We start from the raw sequence: 18145 nt of genomic DNA, 5'->3' as shown, positions 1-18145 counted from the left end.
CAGCCATGAATGGCTATTTGATGAGTGAGTCCCAGGCTCAGCTGCAGCTGTCTTCAGAGGACAACCCTTAAGATAAATAAATAAAGCCTCCCCTGACTGTGTATGCCCATGTCCAGGCTCCGAGCTCTATTTTTAGAATGTAGGACAACTTTCTCCCGGAATAGACAAGACACTCTAATCCAGGAGGGAGGCCTGGAGAGATAAAGACATCGAGTCCAGATATGAATTAGTCGTGAGTATATTATTTGAAGAAATGTTGAACAGCTAGGCAAATATTTGATACCTTTGAATTGGAGCCGGCGTTTTCACAGGCGGAGTGCTGGCAGCTGCCGAGACATCCCCCTTACTGGTGGCATACCTGGCTGTCACACCCTGTGCTGCAGGCCACCTCTGTGGTAGGTACACTGAGAAATAATTAAAGCTGTATGACTGCTGGAATCCCACGTAGCCATGCACCCAGCCCCACGTCTCCGGGACAGTGCTTGGCATGTGAGTGGATCCAAATCGCTTTTTCTTTTTTAAAGAAATATTTATTTTCCTTAAATATACCATCATCTTATTAAAGGAATGAAGTTTCTGCCTCAGTGGGGCTCCTTTTTTTGGAAAGAAAACATGACCTGTGATTTGGACTCTCTAGTCTGTGATGGTGCGGAGAGGGTTCCCAGGAAAGACACCCGCCTTCCCTTGGGTCAGGAAACAGGCCTTGCCTATAAGGCAGGAGGATATGGGGGGAGACCTCAAGGTTTGGGGGCAGCTGTGGGAGTCTCTGCACACTGGCAGAGAATTAACTAACCTCCGGGAGCTTAGAGGGAAAACCCCGGGGATCAATGATGCCAGGGGGCACGGTCAGCAGGGAGGCCGAGTCATCTGTACACCAGGTACCTCATCCGGGAGTGGGGGCTGGCATTGGCATCCCGAGTTTATAGAGGGGGAAACAGAAAATCCCCGATGTGGCCAGCACCAGTGATGTGAGAGCTGAGCCAGGGCATGAGGGAGCGGGTCTGGGAAGCAGTTTGCAGACCACCCCATGGGGTTTACAACAGCAAAAGCTAATACTCTTCGAGCTCTTGCCTGGGCCTGGGGCTCTACCTGCCTTGCTCAGTCCCCTGTCCCCAGGCTTAGAGGATTCTGGCCCCCCGGTGACAGTCCCCTCCCCCTCCCCCCTCGCCCCGAGCCTACTGCCAGTTCTGCAGGGGTCATGCCTTGCTCTTGACGATCAGGGCGATCTGCAGGTGCTCCTGGTGGGAGCCTGGCCCGCCCTCCTCGTTTTTTGCACCCCTCCAGCACCCGCACCGAGCCAGCTCCGAGCCGTATTTGTGTGCAAATACGGCTGCCGCCAAATCGCAGCCTCGTGCCCGCAGCCTCGTGCCTCAGGGACAAGGCCTGATTTCTGAGCTAAGGGAGCCTTGCGAAGCCTCCACAAGGCACGCACTTCCATGAACCCCACTTTAGAGATGAGAAAACCGGGTTAGAGAGGGACGCACGTCACCCCCTGGGCGCGGCGCCAGCCACCGCGCGCTGGCTGCAAGGAGACGTGGGGCTCGGTTTCTGCTGGGAGAAGCCGAGCAAAGCCAGAGGCTGTTGGGGACTTCCCGGGAGAGCGGCGCGGGCGCGGGGGCGCTGGGGCGCTGGGTGGGGGTCTGAGCACCAGCCTGGCCAGGCCTCCCCGCTCCGCAGCTGCCCAGGCGTCGCCACCAGATGGCAGCAGACGCTTTGCGATCGAGCGGCCGGGAGGGCGCGGGGCCGGGTCGGAGCCGGGTCAGGGGAGCCCACCCGCCGCGCGGCTCGGGCTCGGGCCGCCTCCTCCCTCCGCTCCCCCGGCCTGCGCCACCCAGGCCTCCAGGAGCCCGCCCGAGCCGCACCCCGCCCGCCCTCGGGCAGCCACCTCGCGCTGCTCAGGAAGCTCTGATTGGCTTGGGCCGGAGCCGGGTCCCCCAGCCATCGACCCCGCGGGGAGGGCGCGGAGCGAGCGGGGACTGAGGCTGGGGAAGCCGCGGAGACCCCTCGGACCAGCCCAGCTCACCCCCGCTACGAGAGGGGCCGTCACCCACGCGATCCCTGAGGATGCTGGCCCGGAGGGGCGGCAGAGGGCAGAGGGCAGAGTGCGACCACGCCCGACGGCGCTCAGAGCCCGGCCTGCAGTGCTGGATGCGAGGGGTTTGGGCGAGCATGGGTGCAGGCCCCGTGGGCAAGTCAAGGGCGCCTCTGAGCTGGCCCTGGCTGGGGTGTTGGGGGTGGAGGCTGCAGAATGGAGGAGGGTGGCCAGGGTCCCACCTCGGGGAGATCGCCTGGCCCGTCAAGGGCAATGCATTGCACAGGGGCACAAAGATGGACCAGCGGACACTGGGGACTACCACGGGGTGTGGGCGAAGCAAGGGCTGAAAAACCATCTACTGGGTTGCATGCTCACTACCTAGGTAACGGGATCATTCGTACCCCAAACCTCACAGTACACCCGTGTAACAAATCTGCACGCGTACCCATCCCCCGAATCCAAAATCAAAGTGGAAATTATTATTACTATTTTAAAAAGCAATTCAAGACTGGCGCAGAACGGGATGGAGGTTCGAGTGGGGGTGGAGGGCCATGACCCGGGAGCTGGAATCTTCTGTGCCAGGGGACGGGGGCTGAGAGCTGAGGGTGCCCGGGGACCTCTAGAGGGACCCTGCACTCCACAGATCGGGACACTGCAGCCGGGAGCAGCCGCGGGCACCCGGGCGTCAAGGGGGAGGTGGAGGCAAGCACTGGGAAAGCGGAGGAGGTGGCTCCATCGTAGCCTTCAAAGAGCTAAAGATAAAGTGCCTCGCGGTGGACGCTGTACAGCCCACTAAAAAGAATGACCTCCTCGGCCCGCGCCATAAAAAGCCCACCTGGCCGTGCGCTCCCACGCGCAGCCCCGAAGCTCTCCGCTGCCCCTTGGCCTGGAGCCAGGCTGCCTAGGGGCGGGAGGGCTGGGCTGCCCGCCTCAGGCTCATCAGCGAAGCCACCCGTGGGCGGGGAGCAGGGGCTGCACTGCCTACGCTTGGGCGCCTACTGTATGCACATTGCAGTTCCACGCATTTATTCACAAGTCCTTAGAAAGGGTAAAAACAATGAAATAAAACAAAATACAATGAAGAGAAGTAAAACAATAAAAAATTAAAAGACAGTGTTGTGGTGTGGAATGAAACCTCAAGTTCCATTCCTGGCTGTCATTCCTCTCTGGGCTGGGTCACCGGGAGTTTTGTTTGTTTGTTTTGTTTTTGTTTTTGTTTTGAGACAGGGTCTTGCTCTGTCGCCCAGGCGGGAGTGCAGTGGTGCTATCTCGACTCCCTGCAACCTCCACCTCCCGGGTTCAAGTGATTCTCATGCCTCAGCTTCCTGAGTAGCAGCTGGGATTACAGGCGCGCGCCGCTATGCCCGGCTAATTTTTATCACGCCTGGCTAATTTTTTTTTTTTTTTTTTTTTTTAAGACAGAGTCTCACTCTGTTGCCCAGGCTGGAGTGCAGTGGCGTGATCTCGGCTCACTGCAACCTCCGCCTCCCAGGTTCAAGCTTAATTTTTATATTTTCAGTACAGACGGGATTTCACCATGTTGGCCAGGCTGGTCTCCAACTCCCGGCCACAAGCAATGCGCCTGCCTCAGCCTCTCAAAGTGCTGGGTTTACAGGCATGAGCTACCGTGCTTGGCCGGATTCTTCATTAAATGAGAATATGAATGCTTGCTGCAGACATTTAAAAGGAAGGAAACACGGGGCAGGGTGTGGACTAAGACCTACCAGCTTTTTCTCAGGGTCTCAGGCCCAGGGCCTTACTGCCTTTATTTTATTTTATGTTATATTTTCTCACTTTGTTTGTTCTTTACTTTGTATTGTGTTTCATTGTTTTTGCTCTTTCTTTTCCTAAGAACCTGACCCTAATGCTGACCTGAGCCCTGCACATTCCTGCTCTGTGGTCTGTAAGTCTTGAACACACTGTGAGCACGTAGTTGGCGGGGGGGCTCTCTATCAGATCTTCTGATCTGCCCCTTGCCCCAGAAAGAACCCTCCCTGCTCACAAGGCTGGCTCCACTTCCTGGGCCTCCTTGACCTTAATAAACAAAGGCCTCCTACAAGCTGATAACAAAAAGGCAAACAACACCATGGAAAAATGGGCCAAGATAGGAGGAGGCAATTCACAGAAGAGGAGCTCCAGACATCCTACAAGCACGTGCAAAGATCCTCAGCCTCTCAAAGTGTCAGGAACATTCCTGTCAGAACAGTAACTGTGACTGTGACGAAAATTCAAAAGAGACTAGCATTTAAGGTGGATGAGGTTGTGGGGAAGTGGACACCTATCCTGGTCATTGCTGGTGGGAGGACAAATTGTTACATGTTTTGCAAAGTAACTATAATTTTTATTACAATTAAAAATGTCTGTGAGGCCAAGCATGGTGGCTCACATCTGTAATTCCAGCATTTTGGGAGGCCTAGGTGGGTGGATCATCTGAGGTCAGGAGTTCAAGACCAGCCTGGCCAACATGGTGAAACCCCATCTTTACTAAAAATACAAAAATTAGCCGGGCGTGGTGGCAGATGCCTGTAATCCCAGCTACTGGGGAGGCTGAGGCAAGAGAACTGCTTGACCCTGGGAGGCGGAGGTTGCAGTGAGCCGAGATGGTGCCACTGCACTCCAGACTGAGCCACAGAGGGAGACTCTGTCTCAGAAAAAAAAAAAATTCTTCTCCTTAATTCCTTTTTTTGATCAACATGTTAAGAAATAGTTGAGGCTGGGCGCAGTGGCTCGTGCCTGTAATCCCAACACTTTGGGAGGCCGAGACGGGCGGATCACGAGGTCAGGACGAGACCATCCTGGCTAACACAGTGAAACTCCGTCTCTACTAAAAATACAAAAAATTAGCTGAGCGTGGTGGCGGGCGCCTGTAGTCCCAGCTTCTCGGGAGACTGAGGCAGGGGAATCGCTTGAACCCAGGAGGTGGAGGTTGCAGTGAGCCGAGATTGCGCCACTGCACTCCAGCCTGGGCGACAGAGAGAGACTCTGTCTCAAAAAAAAAGATAAAAAAAGAAATGGTTGAATTTCCAAGTAAGTATTACAGGTTTGTTTTCCTCAATGATTCTTGAGGGGAGCAGGCGGGGGCCGTGGGGCGGGGGGGCATGGGGGGTTGGATTTTTTTTTTTTTTCCGAGACGGAGTCTCCCTCTGTGGCGCAGGCTGGAGTGCAATAATAGCGCGATCTCGGCTCACTGCAAGCTCCACCTCCTGGGTTCACGCCATTTTCCTGCCTCAGCCTCCTGAGTAGCTGGGACTATAGGCGCCCGCCACCATGTCTGGCTAATTTTTTTTGTATTTTTAGTAGAGACGGGGTTTCACCGTGTTAGGGATTTTTTTTTAAATTGTTGCTTTCTGTTTTCACTAGGATATGATCAGAGAAGATAACAGGTAGAATTTTTTTTTTTTTTTTTGGTCTTGATTCCCTGAGATCCTCCCGCCTTGGCGACCAAAGTGCTGGCATTACAGGTGTGAGCCACCATGCCCGGACTCCTACAGAGGCCTTTCTACAGACATCTACCACTTTCTGAAAGAGATACAAGTCATCATCATTATCCAAAAGTAATTGTATTAGAGGAAAAAAAAACGCTTTAGCGTGAATCCACTTGGGGGAGGGCAAAATTTCATGCATAATGTTATACCGAGACATGAAACCAAGTAGTACAAAAAAGACATTTACTTTATCCAATATTTACTGAAATTTAGGTTATAATTGCAACAATGTCATTTTTAAGACAAATATAAATCCAGTGTACTTTCCCATAGGTATGTTGTACTTGAATTAAAAGTTTGCTTAAAAATAATAAATCTAATGTTGACTTTTTGAAAGTATAGTGTGATATCATGACAAGACACCCTTCACTTCACATCTGACTTCTGCAATACTACTATGTTTTGCAAAAGGTAATTGATGGCTTCAGTTATCATCCTAAAGGCCTCTCTTAATCCTTTGCTATTTGTATCAGTCAGGGTTGCATTTGACAGAAACCCAATTTAGCAACTTTAACAAGCTAGGAGCTTATTTTTCTTATATGACAAAAAATCCAAGGGCAAACAGATGGGCTGGTGCCATTGCACACAAAAAACATCACAGATGCGGCCCTTCTGGCCACCGCTTCACCCTCCTGAAGGTTTCCTGTTTGCTTTCTCAAGGTAGCGGCTGCACCTCTAGGAATCTCATCCATATTCCAGTTCAAAGGAGGCATGACTCAAGGCAAAAAGTTTGAGCCACCTTAGTCTGCCCCTTATTTATCGGGAAAGCAATAACTTTCACAGAAGCCCCACAAGTAGAATTTTTCATGTTACGTTGGCCGAAACACCATCACACGTCTACCCCTAGCTGCAGAAGAGTCTGGGAGGAGAGAATTTTTAACTGAGTACATTACCACCCTAGGCAAAACTGGGTTCGTGTCAGTGAAAAGAGAATGAATATTGGGTAACAGTTGACAACTTCTGTCACAATAATCAAACCATTTATTTTTATTTATGTACTGAGACAAGCTCTCACTATGTTGCCCATGCTGGTCTTGAACTCCTGGTCTCAAGCAGTCCTCCCACCTTGGCCTTTCAAAGTGTTGGGATTACAGGTATAAGCCACCAGCACCTCACCCAATATTACTCTTTCATAAAATCTTTTTTTTTTTTTTCAAAGTGTAGTTTCACTTTGTAATTGACTTGAATTATATTGTATTATGGGGTATTTCTACAATTATTGAGAAGCTGACCGTCAAAAATGTTGATGCATTGTCCAGGATAAATGCTAACAGTGAACTGGGAGGAATGTTTGAGTGAATAATAATTTTATAAAAGCTCAATTCATTAGTAACTGGATTCAAGTCATGACTTAACTGTGAATCATAATCATAGCTGTGAAAATTTGGGCAAATTACTCAACCTACCTGTGCTTCTATTTCCTCATTTGCAAAATGGGAATGGTTTCTCAGTTGTCCAGTTCTGCAAAAGAAACCAGTTCAAAAATTTTAGACAAAAACCATTTTGTTTTCTCACAATTCTGTGTGTGGCAGTTTGGTGTGGGCTCAGCTGGATGGCTTGTCTGCTGATCTTGCCCGTGGTTACTAATGCAGCTACAGTTATCCAGCAACTCAGCTGGGACCAGATGTTCTAAGATGCCTCACCCACATGTCTGATGATGGGTGTTTGGCCACAGGTCTTCAGCAGCCCAGCCCAGGCTTCTTCACACGATGGTGGAAGTGTTCCAAGAGACCAAGAGTGGAAGCTATGCAGTGTCTTGAGGCCTAACTCATAAGTAAAAAAAAAAAGTAATTTCCACAACATCCCATTGTCAAAGCAAGTTGCAAAGCCAGACCAGATTCATGGATATAAAAATAGATTCTCTTTGGGAGGCTGAGGGGGCTGGATTGCCTGAGTTCAGGAGTTTGAGATCAGCTTGGGTAACATGGCGAAACCCCGCTCTTCCAAAAATATGAAAAATTAGGTAGGCTTGGTGGCTCGCACCTGTAGTCCCCACTACTCGAGAGGCTGAGGTGGGAGGACCACTTGAGCCTGGGAGCAGGAAGTTGCAGTGAGCCGAGATTGAGCCACTGCACTTCAACCTGGGTGACAGAATGAGACCCCATCTCAAAAAAAAAACAATAAAAATAGGCTGGGTACAGTGGCTCATGCCACAGTACTTAGGGAGGCTGAGGCGGATGGCTCACCTGAGATCAGGAGTTGGAGACCAGCCTGGCCAACTCGGCAAAAACCCATCTCTACTAAAAATACAAAAAAAATTAGCTGGGTGTGGTGATGTGGTGTGCACCTGTAGTCACAGCTACTTGGGAGGCTAAGGCAGGAGAATCACTTGAACCTGGGAGGCAGAGATTGCAGTGAGCTGAGATCACATCACTGCACTCCAGCCTGGGCAATAGAGTGAGACACCATCTCAAAAAAAAATTTTTTTAAATACACTCTGCCTCTTAAAAGAGGAATTGATAAAGTCACATTGCAAAAGTTTGCATATACAAGGGTGGAAGAAATTATTATAGTTGTCTTGGCTAACAGATAGTAATAAATCATGACATATAATTTGTGGTAAGGACCAAAAGTGTTAGTACATGTAAAGTACTTAGAACCTTGGCTGGCGCATCGTAAGAGCTTAATGTTTGTTATTTCTTATTATCATTATTGTTGCTGCTGTAATTGTACCAGGAATACTTTTGTTTTTCAAAGCAGTCTTATAATTACAGGGACTTGAATAATAGATACTCAGATAATTAGTCCTTTGTATTAAAATACCTTCTATTATAATTATAATTATATTTTTATCATGTTCTCTGTGTATTCCTGGGAGTTTTGCTTTATGTGTTTGGCTACCACATTATTTGGTACATAAGTGTTTATGAAGACTTTAGTTTCTCTGTGAATTGCACTTCCATGTTTCATAATCTCCTTCTCTGCTCAGGACCTCGCCCCTTGGATTCTAGGTTGATTCATCTTCATACTGCACTATGCTTCTTTTTTTGTCTGCATTTTTCCATTAACTCCTTGCTCAACAATTAATTTTCAACTTTTCATTGTGTCTTTATTTTAGATGTGTCTCATATAAACAGCATCTACTTGAATTTTCTTTTTTTCTAATTTGATAGGAAAATTCATAATTTATAATGATAGATGGTATAAAATGGGTTTAACCTCTTCCATCTTATTGTGTGTCTACTGATTTTATTACATTCTCCTGGTTCATGCTTACTAAATTATTGTTATTTTCCCTTTCCCATTTACTTTTCTTTGATGGTTGGCTCAGGTTTTTCATCATTCTTTACCGTATTAATTCAGAAATTCCACGATACTTTTCATTTCCTTTAATGGGTACCTCTCCACTGTTAAAATAGAAATTTGTGTTTCTTTACAGATTGTATTATTTATCTATGACAGGGTAACAAATTACCCCAAAACTTAGCAGTTTACAACAAGAGATGTTTGTTATCTGACAGTTTCTGTGGGTCAGGTCCAGGAGTAGCTCTGCTAAATGGTCCCAGTTCAAGGTTTCTGAGGAGGCTGTAACCGGGTGTCGGCCAAGGCTGCAGCCCTCTGAGGCTAGGCTGAGGCTCCAGGATCCTCTCTGAAGCTCATTCATGTGGCTGTTGGCAGGAGACTTCCGTTCCTTGTCCCAAGGGCATCTATGGGGCTGTTCACAACACAGCTTCCCTCAGATCAAGTGATGAGAGAGAGAGGAACTCCTGGTACCATTTATGCTTTAACCTCAGTCACATCCTGTCACTCTCTTAGATTCTCTTGGTTAGGAGTGGGTCACTAGGTCCGTCCCACACTACCAGGGAGGGAAATTAAGGTCCAGGATCCACATCTTGAAGGGACGATCATCAAAGAGTTTGTGGACTTTTTTTTTTTTTGAGATGAAGTCTGGATCTATTGCCCAGGCTGGAGTGTAATGGCGAGATCTCGGCTCATTGCAATCTCCATCTCCAGGGTTCAAGCGATTCTCCTGTCTCAGCCTCCCGAGTAGCTGGGATTAAAGGCGCCTGCCACCAGGCCCATTTTTGTATTTTTAGTAGAGATGGGGTTTCACCATGTCAGCCAGGCTGGTCTCGAACTCCTGACCTCAAGTGATCCATCCACCTACCTCAGCTTCCCAAAGTGCTGGGATTATAGATGTGAGCCACCGTGCCTGGCCCAGTGTATCTGTTTTTGGCTGCAGTATTTATTTAGCATTTTCCTCAGAGAGGATATAAGTCTTTGCATACTTTAAAATCTCTTCCAGCTTGGGCAACACAGTGAGACCCGTCTTTACAAAAAAAAATTAAAATAATAAGTGGGGCACAGTGGCACATACCTGTGGTCCCAGCTACTTGGGAGGCTAAGGTGGGAGGATTGCTCAAGACCCGCCAGTCTAGGCTGCAGTGAGCCGTGATCACATCAGGCACTCCAGCCTGAGTGACAGAGCGAGACCCTGTCTCAAAACAAATAAAAAGAAAAGGAGAAATCTCTTGCCATTGCCCTGATATGTGCATGATACCTTTTGTGGACATAGGATTCCTGGGTCACTGTCCTTGTCCCTGAAGTCACTGTTCCATTCGTCTCCTGACTTTCAGGGTGGCAGATGAGAAAGCCAATATCACGTGATTTTTCTTTCCTTTGTAAGTAACCCTCCTTTTTGTCTGGAAGTTCATAATTCAGGAATTACACCAGGGTCTGTTTAAGTATACGTCTTTTCAATTAATCCTTCCTGGAACTCTATCTGCCCTTTTAATCAAAGCTTTCATCAGCTTAGAAAATGTTCTTTAATTTAGGAGCTGGGTGCAGTGGTGTGTGCTTACAGACCCAGCTACTTGGGAAGCTGAGGCAGGAGGATTGCTTGAGCCCAGGAGTTTTAACGCTGTAGTATGCTATAATCACACATGTTAATAGTCACGGAACTCAAGCCTGAACAACATAGCAAGACCCCATCTCTGAAAAAAAAAAAAAAGGAAGAAAATGCTCTTTAATTAATTGTTCGATTATCGTTTTCCCTTTACATCTTTTTTTTCCTTCTCTTTCACTTTTTTGAATGTTAGATCATCAGGGTTTGTCCTCCAAATCTTTTTCTGGTTTTGCACTGTGGTGAGATTTCCTTCCACCTGAACTCTCATAGTATCAACTTATTTCTCAGCAGTGATCATTCCCTTCCTGAGTTTATCAGTTGAATTTTTAAACAGAGAAGTCATTTGATTCGTTTGGTTTCTGGTAGTCCTCCCCGACCATGCAACTACCAGTTCATCTCTGTCTCACTTTTTTGTTAAAGTTCTTTTCCTTCCTCAGCAGTGCCTGCTGTTCGGAACAGGTTTTTTTTGTTTTCTTCCTCCTCATCATCATCTTCTCCTTCTCCTTCTCCTTCTTCTTTTCCTCTTCTTCTTCCTCTTCTTTTTCTTCTTCTTTTTTTTTTTTTTGAGACGGGGTCTCACTCTGTTGCCCAGGCTGGAGTGCAGTGGCAGGATCTCGGCTCACTGCAACCTCCATCTCCCGAGTTCAAGCAATTCTCCTGCCTCAGCCTCTGAGTAGCTAGGATTACAGGCACAAGCCACCCACTCCTGGCTAATTGAGGTTTTTCAGTTTGGACTTCCTCCCTCAGGTTCCTGAGTTTTCTAAGATGGGGTGCAGTTTTCCTGGCTGTCTCATGCCTGGGGGTACCCTGGACAGCCATGTAAATTAGGCTGCTGGCATCTCCTGGCAGTGGCAAACCAGCACCGCAGTTTCAGGCAGCTTCGACCTCAGGGGCTGGCAGGGAGTGAGCCGGCCAACATGACTCTTCTGCTGAGTGCTGGCGGTGTCCTCTCAGGCCATGCGGGCATGCAGCCCACCAGGTTTCCTGAGGCCAGCAGTGCTATACAGAATGCCAAGTTCCCTTTCCCAGGGGGAGGACAGAGAGGGGCTCCTGTGTGGGCGGTTGCGAGGGTGAGCTACTCCTTCCCCAGCACTCCGCCGTGAGCTGGCCTCACCCAGCGCCCAGCAGGAGGGGAAGGACGCTTTCAAGGGCAAATCAAGGAGAAAGGGCAGCAGCCCGAACCCCAGGTTTGGGTGTGTGCTGGGGTGGAGTCAAGAGGAGACCAGGAATTATGCAGGGGCTGGAAATCTGGACCAGAGGGTCTGGGCCACATTAGAATTGCCAGGGAGCTTCTTTTTTAAATTTATTTATTATTATTATTATTTTTTATTTATTATTTTTTTTTTTTTTTGAGACGGAGTCTCTCTGTCGCCAGGCTAGAGTGCAGTGGTGCGATCTTGGCTCACCGCAACCTCTGCCTCCCGGGTTCAAGCGATTCCCCTGCCTCAGCCTCCCGAGTAGCTGGGATTACAGGCGTGTGCCATCACACCTGGCTAATTTTTGTATTTTTAGTAGAGACGATATTTCACCATGTTGGCCAGGATGGTCTCGATATCCTGACCTCGTTATCCGCCTGCTTCAGCCTCCCAAAGTGCTGGGATTACAGGCGTGAGCCACCATACCTGGCCTATTATTACTATTTTTTTGAGCCAGAATCTCACTCTGTTGCCCAGGCTGGAGTGCAGTGGTGCAATCTCGGCTCACTGCAACCTCCACCTCCCAAGTTAAAGTGATTCTCCTGCTTCAGCCTCCTGAATAGCTGGGATTACAGGTGCATGCCACCACACTTGGCTAATTTTTGTATCTTTAGTAGAGACAGGATTTCACCATGTTGACCAGGCTGGTCTCGAACTCCTGACCTCAAGTGATCTGCCCGTCTCGGCCTCCCAAAGTGCTAGGAGTCTGTGCATTTTTAAATGTAATCAATGTTGCCATGTTGCCCTCCATGAGGGCTGGTTGTAACAATTTATGCTCCCACCAGCAAGAAAATGGATTCATGAAGCGTTGGGTGGTAATGTCCAAAATGCAGGGAATTCCCTGGGCAGCTCAGTAAGTAATTGTGCCCCAAGTCTCTCAGAGTGACTGTCCTGTATACAGTAAGGGCTTTCTTGGTGCTTTCTCCCTGTCCCCTTCAGTTCACACTATATAACTGCCTACATAGAAATACCCTCCCACCCACTCTCTGCCACCAGGAGAAGGATAAGCAGTGATAGCCCTGGTGCTTCTCTAGACTATGGAACACACACATTCCTCATGCTTCCTCCCCTCCTGCAGCAGTCCCACCTCCATTTCTAGCACCCAGAGGGCACCCTCTGCAGGGTGAAGTCTCCAGGGTAGAGAAGCTTCCTAGGCAGGGTGTCACTGGAGTGGCCAGCTCCCCTCACTCTTCCTGTGGTCAACTGCACCACAAGAACTTTTCCTGGGGAACCACCCCTCTCTCAGTGCTCCTTCCTCCATTTCCCCCTCTGCCTGGCACGTTGCTCAGCTGAGCCAATCCATGTATTCTCCCTGTGGCCACGGTGATTTGTTCAGGAATAGGCACATAACCCAAGTCTATCCAATCAGAGCTTTTCCTGGGACCTTTGTGGGGTTTTTTGTTTTTTGTTTTTTTTTTGAGATGGAGTTTCACTCTTGTTGCCCAGGCTGGAGTGCAATGGCGCGATCTCAGCTCACTGAAACCTCCACCTCCCGGGTGCAAGTGATTCTCCTGCCTCAGCCTCCCAAGTAGCTGGGATTACAGGCACCCACCACCACACCCAGATAATTTTGTATTTTTAGCAGAGATGGGGTTTCACCATGTTGGTCAGGCTGGTCTCGAACTCCTGATCTCAGATGATCCACACGCCTCGGCCTCCCAAACTGCTGGGATTACAGGTGTGAGCCACCACGCCTGGCCACCTTTGTGGTTCTATTGAGAAAAAAACTGCCCTCTTCCACAGGGATTTCTTGCAAGGACAGCGTAAGCCTGGAGCTGCTGGGGCTGCAACTGGAAGAACACTTGCAGGATAACAAAGCCAATATAATGGAAAGCAAAGCCAAGGAAGAGGTGGGGTGTGGTGAGGCATGGTGAGGGGAGAGGAAGAGGGAGAGAGTGATGATGATGTCACCAGAGCCCCAGGATTCAGCAGTTCCAGAAGCACGCTGACCTCATCAGCAGGACAGCAGGTGTCAGAGGGACCCATCCTTCCAGGCTCAGGTCCTCCCTTCATTCTGAAGAGCCGAGGACATATTCAAGGAAACCTAAACATACCTTGCTGCCAGGCGTGGTGGCTCACGCCAGCAATCTCAGTACTTTTGGAGGCCGAGGTGGGCAGATCACGAGGTCAGGAGTTTGAGAGCAGCCTGGCCAATATGGTGAAATCCTATCTGTACTAAAAATACAAAAATTAGCTGGGCATGGTGGCGCGCACCTGTAATCCCAGCTACTCAGGAGACTGAGGCAGGAGAATTGCTTGAACCCAAGAGGAGGAGGTTGCAGTGAGCTGAGATGGCACCACTGCACTCCAGCCTGGACGACAGAGCAAGACTCCGTCTCAAAAAAAAAAAAAAAAAAACAAAACTAACTGGTAGGAATATGAGCTATGAGCTATTAGATATTAGATTGGTGCAAAAGTAATTGTGGCTTTTGCTGAAAAGTAAATGCACAAAGATTTTGCACTAATCTAACACAAGTATTATTTACAGTTAAATAATTAAAAGTCATTTTATTTGCACATAAGCTACATGATTATAATGGTGGAGTATGTATTGGTCAGGGCACTTTTGGATACAAGTGATAGAAAACTGATTGCCATTGGCTTAAATACATAGGGCACTTATTGGCTCACCTGTCCTCCCACAGAAAGATCAGGGTAGGCCCGTCTTCAGGAACAGCTGGATGCAGAGATTAGGACACCATGGGACCATCTCCGGGAATATAGTAAGATCCCGTCTGTGTAAAAAAAATTAGCCGGGCACAGTGGTGCTTGCCCATAGTCCCAGCTACTCAGGAGGCTGAGGCAAGAGGATCACTGGAGCCCAGGAGGTTGGCGCTGCAGTGAGCCATGATTGTCCCACTGCACTCCAGCCTGGGTGACAGAGCAAGGCCAGCTCAAAAACGTCTTACCCCCTTTAACTCCAGTTACAAAAATCCTGGAGAAGAATTCTGACTGGTCCAGACTGGGTCACATGTTCACCCCTGTTGTCAAGGCCTGAATCTGTCATCAGAGGCAGGAAGACTGGTACCACACCACCTCCAGGGGAACCCAGCAGCCAGTCTCAATTGTGTTTACTTGGGAAGGAAAGAGAAAGACAGGAGGAAAGGGTGGCCATGGGGGAACTCTGTCTCCAGCACAGCAAGCCTGGAGTCTAATCAAGCAACCGTGGTGGGGTGCGGTTGGTCACACCTATAATCCCAGCACTTTGGGAGGCCGAGGCAGGTGGATCACTTGAGGCCAGAAGTTGGAGACCAGCCTGGGCAACATGGTGAAACCCCATATCTACTAAAAATACAAAAATTAGCCGGGCATGGTGGCACGCGCCTGTAATCCCAGCTACTCGGGAGGCTGAGGCAGGAGAATCGCTTGAGCCCAGGAAGCAGAGGTTGCAGTGGACCGAGATCGCGCCACCACGATCCAGCCTAGGCAGCAGAGGGAGACCCTGACTCAAAAACAAACAAAACAAAACAAAAGCAAACAAGCAACTCTGCCTAGGACATGAGATGCCCTGAGTCTCGGAATGTGGTATCAGATGGATGGGTACAGTGACTCACACCTGTAATCCCAGCGCTTTGGGAGACCAAGGCAGGAGGATTGCTTGAGTGCAGGAGTTTGAAACCAGCCTGGGCAATACAGTGAGATTTTGTCTCTGAAAAAAAAAAAAGAATTGGGTACCAGAACGGTTATGTTTCCCACCAGGCAGGGGCACTGATAGCACTGTCAAGAGGAGGATGCGGACTCGGAGAGAAGCTGGCCTGCCTTGGAATTATGCAGAGTGGAGGCTCATGGTGGCTTTGATGGTGCTTAATTAAATATTTGGCCCATTTAGTTAACTAAATATTTAAATGTTAAATACAGAATCAGATGTTACTTAGTGGACATTACTTCTCAACAGCCATGAGTCATTCAACAGCCCTCGGAATGGGGCCTCTGCAGCCTCCACCTCCCCTCCCCTACAGGAAGAAGAACTCCAGGACACACCTGGGGAGTGTAATTAATTAATTACCAATTGAGGTTACACTGGGCTGTGCTGTTTCAGAACACCATGTGTTGGCCGGGCAAGGTGGCTTACCCCTGTAATCCCAGGACTTTGGGAGGCCGATGCAGGGGGATCACCTGAGGTCAGGAGTTTGAGACCAGCCTGGCCAACATGGTGAAACCCTATCTCTACTAAAAACACAAAAATTAGCCAGGCATGGTGGCACACATCTGTAATCCTAGCTACTCAGGAGGCTGAAGCAGGAGAATTGCTTGAACCCAGGAGGTGGAGATTGCAGTGAGCTGAGATCGCACCACTGCACTCCAGCCTGGGCAACAGAATGAGACTTATCTCAAAAAAAAAAATGTCACAAGTCACTCAGGGGAGCCTCTCCTGCTGGGTCCCAGGGCCAGTTCACAGGGAGGTGGAAGAGGCAAGAGCCCATTTCCTGGGTAGCAAAATCTACCTCAAACCTACACACGCGCACCTGCCGCCGCCTCTGTCTAAAACAGCCCCATGCCCCGCATCTCCCCATTGCAGACTGCTTCCTTGGTTTCAGGCCACGTCCCCTCCCCTCGACCTGCCATCTTCCCAGGGGTGTTGGGGGCTCCCTGGCAGCCACAAGGGAATATGCTGCTCCTGTGTAGGGAAGGGCTCCCTGCAAATGGCCAAAGTGTGGAGACCTTCAGCTCCTCTTTGGGAGCTGGGAGGACCCTGGGAGGCTCCCTTCCCCACCAAAGCCCCGGGAGCTCAGGAGGGTGAGGTTCCTGGACAGCTTCTGCTGAGGACTGCAAGGTAGGTCGGCTGCCTGCTGAGCCTCAGGCCCGAGGACTTGCAGCTCTTTCCTGGCCAGCACGGTAGGAGGCCTAGGTGTGTGAGTGACAGTGGGTGAGGGGCGATGAGAGGCTTGGCAGTTTGCAGCCACGGTGATCCTTTCGGAGGCCAACTCTGATGGGTTAGAATGGGCTGAGAGCTCCTTACTGCCCTCAAGATAATGTCTAGACTCGGGCTGCCCTGGTCCTGCTGCTCCCACAGTGCCAAGCGTTACCTGGCCTCCCTAGTCCTTCTCCCAAGCCCAACAGTCTGCATTCTAGCCACATCAGCCTCCTGCCAGTTCCTGAAAGCACAGGGTCTGGGTTCTCTGGATTTGGGCATATTCCATTCCCTCTGCCTGAAATCCTTTATTGTCCTGCAGGTCTCACTTAAGATGTCAGCTCCGCCGGGCGTGGTGGCTCACGCTTGTAATCCCAGCACTTTGGGAGTCCGAGGCGGGCGGATCACGAGGTTAGGAGATCGAGACCACGGTGAAACCCTGTCTCTACTAAAAATACACACACACACAAAAATTAGCCGGGCGTGGTGGCGGGCGCCTGTAGTCCCAGCTACTCGGACAGGCTGAGGCAGGAGAATGGCGTGAACCCGGAAGGCAGAGCTTGCAGTGAGCCGAGATTGAGCCACTGCACTCCAGCCTGGGCGACAGAGCGAGACTCCGTCTCAAAAAAAAAAAAAAAAAAAAAAAAAGATGTCAGCTCCTCCAGGAAGCCCACCTTCCTTTAGCATAAAGCCAGGATGGGAAAGGGTAGGCAGGCAGTCTCAGGCAGGGGCAGCTGGATGGCCACTAGGCTGCCTCGTCCAGCTTCTCAGAATGGCCCAGGGCCTGCAAGCCAGGAGCTCTCTCCAGCCACCTGGGACTCTGTGGTATGTGGACTGGGGGGACGGGGACCCCGGGGGTGGTGGAAGGAGGGTGGCCAGGTGGAAGGCTCAGAACTGCCACCTGCTGGCCACTGAGAGGGGTGGCCTGGAGAGCTCTGGAAGCCTCCGACCTGAGGGATCTCCCAGCCCCTCCCCATTCCTACCTGGACTTCCTGCCTGGCCACTCTGAAGTTGCCGAAATATTCTTTGAAGAGTCAGAAAAAAAATGCCAAAACAAGGTTACAAAAACCATAGCTGGCTGGGCGTGGTAGCTCACACCTGTAATTCCGGCACTTTGGGAGGTCGAGGCAGGAGAATCACTTGAGCACTGGAGTTCAAAACCATCCTGAGCAACATAGAGGGATCCCTGTCTCTACAAATAATTTAAAAATTAGCCAGGGCCGGGCACAGTGGCTCAGGCCGGGACAGTGGCTCACACCTGTAATCCCAGCACTTTGGGAGGCCGAGGCAGGCAGATCACTTGAGGCCAGGAGTTTGACTCCAGCCTGGCCAACATGGCGAAACACTGTCTACTAAAAATACAAAAATTAGATGGATGTGGTGCACGCCTATAATCCCAGCTACTCAGGAGACTGAGGCACGACAATTGCTTGAACCAGGGAGTCGTAGGTTGCAGCGAGCCGAGATCATGCCACTTCACTCTAACCTGGGTGACAGAGCAAGACCCTGTGTCAAACACAAAAACAAAATACAAAAGAAAATGAAAATAACCGTAGCCTATTTAAAACGAGCAATTTAACGCTTTTTTACACCAAAATATATACAACATAATGCAATTATGTTTTTTACAAGATAACTGGAGTTTTTAACGTACAAAAATACTTGGTCGTGGAGCACCACAGGTGCTCTGGGAAGGAGTCATACCACTAAAGTTGTTAAGTAAGCTGGGCA

The 18145-nt window shown here is 49.6% G+C and overlaps 1 long non-coding RNA gene across 1 annotated transcript in view; it reads right to left on the bottom strand.

Moving 5' to 3' along the window:
- LOC134732183 (uncharacterized) overlaps positions 1-18145 on the bottom strand; it is a 41319-nt gene that overhangs the window by 11498 nt on the left and 11676 nt on the right. Inside the window, exons 5-6 of the long non-coding RNA XR_010115067.1 lie at positions 17398-17920; positions 6927-6981 (exon numbers count right to left, since the gene is read on the bottom strand). This is a non-coding gene — a long non-coding RNA (uncharacterized lncRNA). The remainder of the gene's footprint in view (positions 1-6926; positions 6982-17397; positions 17921-18145) is intronic.

Source organism: Symphalangus syndactylus, chromosome 13, assembly GCF_028878055.3.
Source record: "Symphalangus syndactylus isolate Jambi chromosome 13, NHGRI_mSymSyn1-v2.1_pri, whole genome shotgun sequence".
In the NCBI taxonomy this organism is placed as follows: domain Eukaryota; kingdom Metazoa; phylum Chordata; class Mammalia; order Primates; family Hylobatidae; genus Symphalangus; species Symphalangus syndactylus.
Note: the sequence above shows the minus strand (reverse complement) of the source record. Positions and strands in the feature narration are given on the sequence as shown.